This window comes from Balaenoptera acutorostrata, chromosome 1 (genome assembly GCF_949987535.1).
Source record: "Balaenoptera acutorostrata chromosome 1, mBalAcu1.1, whole genome shotgun sequence".
Classification (NCBI taxonomy): Eukaryota; Metazoa; Chordata; class Mammalia; order Artiodactyla; family Balaenopteridae; genus Balaenoptera; species Balaenoptera acutorostrata.
This window is the reverse complement of record NC_080064.1, coordinates 35,819,425-35,827,630: the sequence shown is the minus strand read 5'-3', so window position 1 is coordinate 35,827,630 and position 8,206 is coordinate 35,819,425. Positions and strand designations below refer to the sequence as shown.

The window sequence follows — 8,206 nt, the reverse complement described above, 5'->3', positions numbered from 1 at the left end:
TTTTCTTGATTATTCTTTTATTTTAGGAGAGTAAAGGCCCATTGCCTGTGGTCACCCCAGTGGGCTGGGTTCACCTTTATCCAGTGACCCTCACGTTTAAGAGGGACAGAAAAGCTGGTTTCTCCAAGCTGCATTAGCCTCCCTTAACAGGTGGCTCAGACAACAAGCTGATTTATAACCATTCCATGGTCTTAGCTTGCAGGTAAATATTTGTGGAAACATTTGATAGGCTCTTTTGAAAATACCCATGAATTCGATTTAATGTTATATGTAGACAAGTTCCACTGTCTTCTTGCAGAAATGGTGGTGGAATTGAGACCCATCTGGGTGAAATTGTTATGCAGATAATGCACACACACAAAAAAACTGCTTGTGAAATTTAGAGCTGGGTGAACAGAGGGGAAGAAAATTAGTCTCTGCAAGCTGCCCCTCAAAATTGACACCAGGACTTCTCTGGTGGCGCAGTGGTTAAGAATCCACCTGCCAATGCAGGGGACACGGGTTTGAGCCCTGGTCCGGGAAGATCCCACATGCCGCGGAGCAACTAAGCCCGCGAGCCACAACTACTGAAGCCCGCGTGCCTAGAGCCCGTGCTCCGCAACAAGAGAAGCCACTGAAATGAGAAGCCTGCGCACCACAACGAAGATTAGCCCCCGCTTGCCACAACTAGAGAAAGCCTGTGTGCAGCAACGAAGACCCAACACAGCCAAAAATAAAAATAAATAAATAAATATATATTAAAAAAAAAAATTTGACACCACGGCCATCTAAATAAGGTTGCTAACTTGGTCCTCTTCTAAATAACAGAGAGACTCCTCCCAAGGAAACTTGCCTGACAAGCGTGGGTTACCTGGGTGTCCATGCAATTATTTTTCAAAATAAACGAGTGAGAGTTCCATCTTTGCTTCTTGGATTTAAGTCAAGCTATTACATATAAACTGTGTAAAGTCAGTATGTGAAGCTGAATGCTGCTTTGTTTTCCTCAGTGATTTTAAAGGAAATGGGTAGTTCCAATATGCCCCCCACCCTATTACATTCCTAAAGCATGCCCCTGTGTCTTGGCTCCTAGAATATTTTGAAAAATATTTAAGATATTTCTTTGTTATGTGCAACCCCAGATGCCGGTGTCTGTCTATTCCATAAGTGCTTTAACTCTCTCTATTGTTCATCACAATTGCTTTTTGAAGCCCCAAGTAAAATGTTGCCCAAAAAACATTAAGAAATTTTCTTTTTTTGAAATAAGCAACACATTAACCCAATTCCCAAGTCCTGTCTTTGCTTGAAAAATGTTGATCAGCAAAGAAAAAAAAAAAAAAAGAAAAAGTAATTGTTTTCAGGTTTGTTTGTCTTTTTTAAGGTAAATAGGTGGTAACAATTGTACTTTCACTTCACTTCAGCAACAACTAAAGCCATAGTGTCAATTCAAAAACAGTTTTTGCTGTTCTTCCAGGAAATAACTCTACAGTGAGAGGAAGTTTGTCAGCAAATGCTTTGGGAACATCAGGCTGGGGCTGGATTCCTGAAGTTAGCCAGTGAGGGAGCGTGTGTGTTTGCACTCTGGGCTGAAAAGATGTGCAAGGTGTTTGTGACAAGCTGTGATGAGGACCGTAGATTACTTGGAATCCATTGTGTTCTCTTCCCTTGTTGGAAAAAGAAAGCTTCTGAAAACAAGCCCTTATTTAAAGGAAGCCGCAGTTAATCCAACAAGGCTTGGATGAAGTCCCTTTTATACAAACTGCTTGACAAAGGCCATTTGGCCCCGAGGAACCCTGTGAGGCCAGAAGCTGGTATCAACACCCCAAAGAGGGTTCAGATAGTTCAAAGCTCAGGACCTTCTTAAAGCATAACAGACTTTTATCGACCTTGGTTAGAATGAAATTACCCGGTACTGCAAGCAGAGGTCTTACATAGAACGCCAACAAACCCCCATTAGAATGACTAACAGTTACTGAACATTTACAGGTGTCAGGAAAAGGTACTGATACCTCCTCATGGGCTCCCCACCTCTTGAGGCAGGTTTCATTGTGATTATCCCCATTTTACAGATGAGGAAACTGATGCTTCCTAAGGGTGTGAAGTGGTGGAGCTCAGCTTTGACCCCCAGACAATTGGATCCACAACCAGAGAGCTTAACTCCGCATTGGGCCTGCTAAATGGTCCTGCCTAGGTAGCAAGCAGGGTAAAAGTCTTTTCCAGCATTCACAGTGGGTGGCTACCATCTGCATGTGTCACCTCCAAAGTCTTACAAATGATTTTAAAAAGCCAACCCTTATGTACTCAGAAAGCATTAGAGGTTTTATTCCAGAAAAATAATTTGCTCATCTCTGTGCTGTGTCATGATTGAGTGGGGGGCCATTTAAAAGGCAAGCATGGGCCGGCAGAGATGGGCAGGCATGAATTTTCAGGGCGTCTTGCCTTTAAGGTACACCAGGTCCTTGCTTCACCCCCAGATCACTCTGAAATCCTAGAACCACTAGCACCTGACACAAATGACTCATTGTCCTTGGCCTCAAAAAACAGCAAGCCTCCTTAGAATACAAAGCACATTTTATGGGAGTAAACTGCCACCACCGGCCATAGACACACCTTCCTTCCTGCAGGATCCGTATCCTGGCTGAAGAGCGGGGATGGCTTCCTGGCTGCTCAATCTCACTTCAAATGTTATTTGAGGATAAGGAGTAGTGATGACGCAAGCCCATTAGCTCTCATGATTCATTCACCAATGTCATAGGGATGTCCCACCCTTTTCTTAACCCTTTGTCCCTGAAGGCATGTTGGTGCTCCATCCTTGCCCACACCCTGAGGAAGGGACGCTTGTTCTGATTGGGGCATCGGAGTGGGTGTGTGTGCAATAGCACGCAGGAGTGGGCTTCCTGTTCCCGTGGGAAGAAATGCCTTTTCCCAGGCATGAGTGGTGCTGGCCACCAGAGGATTTCCACTCGGGAATGCTCCAACACTCCTGGGGTCTCAGGTGGGACCTACTTTCCTCCTTTCCAGACCCCAGGAGAAAGTGAGAATGTGGAAGAGATGACTATTCCCACTGCAGGGAACCCAGGGAGGCAGGGCTGGGAGGGGCAGCCTGCTGGGGCCACTCTGTCCAGCTGTTCTGCCACCTCTGGCCACTGGCCTGGGCATGACATCCCTCGGGAGAGGGTATGGTCATCCTCTGCCAGGTCTGCTGAGTTCTGTTCCTCCCAGATCCAGTTACCCAAGAGATAACTGACCACAGGGTGTCACAGATGGTTACCTCATCACACTGGGCACCTGTGATGTCCAATTATAAATTCGGTGTGGCAAGTTGGAGCTGGTGGCTTGGGAGGAAGTTGTCCCGTGAACCTGGATGTTGGATGTGAACCATCTGAGGTAATTATACTGGAGTTTCAGGGTGCTTTGACTGGGATAGAGGAGGTTTAGCAAGCTCTCCCTCAGGGCTTTGCGGAATACCATGGCCCCAGACAGGCTGGTCTGCCTTGAGCAAGTTAGGAAACCGTAGAAGCTGTGATGTTCAAGCGTTTCCCTAGTCTCAGGTGTAGGTGTGGGAAGCGCCACTGGGAATATATCCTTTGACCTTACTTCAGTGATGACCAGGTCAGAGAGCTTGTTTTCACCAAGTCTCAAGCTCAGTCCCCGCTGGGACTACGTCAGACATGCTCTGAATGCTGGGGCACGTCCAGGAGGTCAGCGTTGGCAGAACAGGAGCAGGGAACAGCCAGCCTCCGGGGAAGATGGGGGTTGAATGAAGGAGGAAGAGGGCAGGATGGTGCTTCCTCCACCGCTGGGAGGCTGGACGCGACTGGGAGCAGGAAATGGGCAGCCACCCCTCAGAGGCTTGCAAAGAAGAGGTGCTCCACCTAATCAAAGGGGTATCTGTTTACAATAGAATAGAGGTTCCTGCACACACAGTGTGCAGGAACTGGTGTGTTAACACCAGTTCTTAACCCCAAGAGAGCAAGTGAGACCCCTGGAATTCCAACCATTCATTCATTCGACAAGTTTTTATTGAGCCCTTACTCCCTGCCAAGCCTGTGAGCATATTTGTGACTGGGTGTGCAAATGCATTTTGTTTTTCTCATCAGCTGCTTTTTTTTTCTTTTAAAGAGACAGCCTTTATTTTAAGGATTTTACATTGAAGGCTCAAAAAAGTGGCAGGTTTTTGGAACTTATCGATCTGTATTTAAAAGGAACTGTTGACAAAGATTCACCGGAAATAATCTGAACCAGTGGGAAAATACAGTTAATACTACTGAAACCTACTAAAATAATTCCAGGACATATGGTTTATCGAACATAATGATACCTCTAAATGCTGTCACTGATATGAAACTGACTGCTTCTTACTTTTCTAAGCACACAGTGGTATAATGAACAATATTCAATCACTTCTGTTCTTTCCTGAATATATAAAAATTAAAATACCAATTTAAAAACTAATGTATTCTTTGCTTTAAATGTTTCTTACAGATACAATTTCAATATTTTCATTCAATAGTGATGTGGTTTAAGGGATTTTTCATTCACGAGTCAAACAACAATCTACCGAAAGGGAACTGATAGTCTATAGGCTCATCGTGCAAATAAAGAGTTCAGGAATGCAGCAACTGATGTTTCTAAAATACAAAACAGATAAAATTCTTAGAAGATACATACAATAAGCTCTACTAAGCAGCTGGCCACAGAACTAGAACATTTGATAATTTTACTGGTGATTTCAATGGGACTCCAGATGTTTCTAAACTCAACTTGAACTCTCATCTTAGGCTTTGTATTTTGCTTTTCTAGTTTCACTGATGACACAAACATGATTCAAATCCCTGAAGTATTCATTATACTCAAGGGCATATCCTACAACAAACTTGCTTGGAATTTCAAATGCAACAAAGTCTGGTCTATATCCAACACTTTGAGGGGTCCTTTTCACCAGCAAACTTGCAACCTTGACCATCTTTGGATTATGCTGTTCGACCAAGGGAAGCAAGGTTTGCATTGTTTTGTCAGTGTCAATGATATCTTCAACAATCAAGATATTCTTTCCAGTCAAAGTTGAGAGATCATCTCCACCAATTACCTTTTTAAAAAAATTATTTATTTATTTATTTATTTGGCTGCGTTGGGTCTTCGCTGCTGCACGCGGGCTTTCTCTAGTTGCAGCGAGCGGGAGCTACTCTTTGTTATGGTGCGTGGGCTTCTCATTGCGGTGGCTTCTCTTGTTGCGGAGCACAGGCTCTAGGCGCTTGGGCCTCAGTAGTTGTGGCATGCGGGCTTAGTAGTTGTGGCTCGTGGGCTCTAGAGTGCAGGCTCAGTAGTTGTGGCGCACGGGCTTAGTTGCTCTGTGGCATGTGGGATCTTCCCGCACCAGGGCTCAAACCCGTGTGCCCTGCACTGGCAGGCGGATTCTTAACCACTGCGCCACCAGGGAAGTCTCTCCACCAATTACTTTTATGTCACCTGTTGACTGGTCATTACAGTAGCTCTTCAGTCTGATAATCTACCGTCATAGGAATGGATCTATTGCTATTTCTGTTCAGTGCTTTGATGTAATCTAGCAGGTCAGCAAAGAATTTATAGCCCCCCTTGAGCACACAAAGGGCCAGTATGTGATGGCCTCCCATCTCCTCTATCACATCTCGAGCAAGCCATTCAGTCCTGTCCATAATTAGTCCATGAGGAATAAACACCTTTTCCAAATCCTCAGCATAATGATTAGGTATACAAAATAAATCCAGGTCATAACCTGGTTCATTATCACTAATCACGACGGTGGGGCTGCAGGTCACCCTAACGGAGCTGGCTGGTGTGTGGGCTGAGGGCAGTTGGGGCTCTCATCAGCTTCTTAAAGGGGACGCAACTACCCCAAGGCTAAGAGCCTTGGGTCTGCCACAGGGAGGGGTTGGGTAAGGTGGAGGAGGAAGTAGGTGCAGGCTGGGGACTGGGACACCTCATTCTTTTGCTTGCTCAGCATTCATTCCTGGTTCTTCTAGTAGCAGCACCCCGAGTCTCCTTTGGGAAATATAAGCAAATCTTTGAAAAGCAGTGATTGCTGTCACTTCAAATGATTGTGAGGAATGGAACACCTTGATAGTGTTACTCATAGGAGCAGTGGGGATGTATCTGGAAACGTGCTGGACCTAGAGGCAGAAGACCTGGGTTCAAATTCTGCCTCTGCCATGTACTCATAGAGCTGTTAGCACATAATCATTGGACCTCTGATTCAGCAGGTTGAGTTGATATGTTTCAGGTAATAGTAAAACCACCACTGGTCTGTAAACCCTCCCTCAGGACCACTCCATGGTTCATGTCCTAGGGCTTGTCTGTATCCCCTGGGTAACCTCCATTTCTGTATGCCGTCATCTGCCCACCACCTTCTATGTTTTCAACTTTCTCTAGTACGTCAGTAATCGCTCCTAAAATCTATCAATCCTACCCCTCCCTCAACCCTCCCATGGGGAGGGACCCCATCCTCACTTCCCTCTTTACCTGGCCTGATTGTCTGGGCCATCATGTCAATCACTGCCTTGCCTACAGCTCAGCCCTCTTGCCCCTCTCTGGCTTTATCAGACTTGCCTGGCAAGGCCCCAATCCTGATTAAATTTCAGGCTCCATCTTCTCCCCACCTGCACACTTGGAGTGGCTGGAAAACAAAACATTCAGCCACCCTTACTGATATCACTTTAAATTCATGCCGCTCATCTCAAGGGGGTCCTGATGCTGCCTGGCAAGCCTACCACACTCCATTCTCTCTCCAAAGCCCCAGGATGATGAACTTACACCTTCTCTTCTCTCCTTGAACCCCAGCACCCGCTCCCCACTCTTCACTCTCAGCTGATGACACTGCTTCCTATTTCTCTGGAAAGACAGAAGCCATGGGAAGAAAACTCCTTAAGGCTCATATCACTCACCTGACACCCCTCCTTCCTCAGAGGGAACCTCCCTGCTCCTGCCCAAGGCCAGCCCTCCACCTGTGTGCTCAACCCCACACCCCTCGATGCCATTAAGGACTTCCCACCCCCACTGTTCCTCCTCTCTTCCTTCTGCATCATCAGTTTCCTCCCTCTCCTGGATTATGCTGACCAGCATACACACGTGGTCTAAAACCTCCTAGCCTTGAAAAAATCCTTCCTTGATCCCACACTCGCCTCCCATGTCGGCCCCATTTCTCTGCTTCTTTTATAGCAAAATTCCTTGAAGGCATTGTTTCCACTTCCTCTGCTCCCATACCCATGCATTGCTCGGTTGGGCCTTTGTCCCTGACAAATCAGTGACATTGTCCTTGTCAAGGTCACCAGTGACGGCTACACGGCCAAATTCAAAGTCAATTTTCAGTTCGTGTTGTCTTAGTTGACCTAGCCTCAGCATTTGGCGTAGTTGGTGAAGCCCTTGCCCTTGAAGCGCTTTCTTCTCTGACCTCCAGGGCACCTCCCTCGCCTGTCTGCCTCTCACCACGCAGGCCGCTCCCCAGTCTCTTTTCCTGCTTCTCCTCCACTCCCTGACCTCTGCTGCCCGAGTGCTCCAGGGCTCAGCCCTCAGCCCTCTTCTCTTTCTGCACTTCTCTTTGGGGCCTCACTGAGATGACCAGCTTTAAAAAACCATCCACTTTTTACTGGTTCCTCAATTTATATTTCTAGCCCTTACCTTCTGCTGCCTTCAGGCTAGTTTATGCTATTGCCTACTTAGTACGTTACTTGGATGAATCACGGGCATCTCACAAGTAACATGTCCAAAACTGAGGTACAGATTGCCTTTCCAAAGCTGTCCCCTCCGCAGTCTCCCACAACTCCATCCTTCTAGTTGCTCAGGTCAAAACTTTGGAGTTATTCTTGCTCCCTTTCTTTTTCTCAAACCCCATATCCAGTCAGCAAATCGTGTTGACTTCACCTTCAAGGTACATCCAGAATCTGAGCACTTCTCCCCTTTTCTGCCTGACCACCCTGATGCCACATTCCCCTTCTCTGGGATGATAGCAACGGCTCCCTAACTGGCCGCCCCACTTCTGCTTTGGCCTCTTCTAGTTCATTCTTCACACAGAAGCCGAAGAAGGCCAGTCCTTTGGTCCCCGACTCCGATCATCAGTGGCTTCCCATCATCTCACGGAGGGAAGGACCCAGTGCAGCACCACCTGAGCTGGCTCTGGACAGGCCTCTCATGCAGCTCCTCCCATCTCTCCCCACTTACTGAACCCCATCCAGCCGGCCTCCTTTCTGTTGCTTGA

General features: G+C 46.7%; 1 pseudogene; it reads right to left on the bottom strand.

The window, feature by feature from the left end:
- Positions 1-4,753: 4,753 nt before the first annotated feature.
- Positions 4,754-6,496, bottom strand: LOC103011260 (hypoxanthine-guanine phosphoribosyltransferase-like; annotated as a pseudogene).
- Between the last annotated feature and the right edge of the window lie 1,710 nt (positions 6,497-8,206).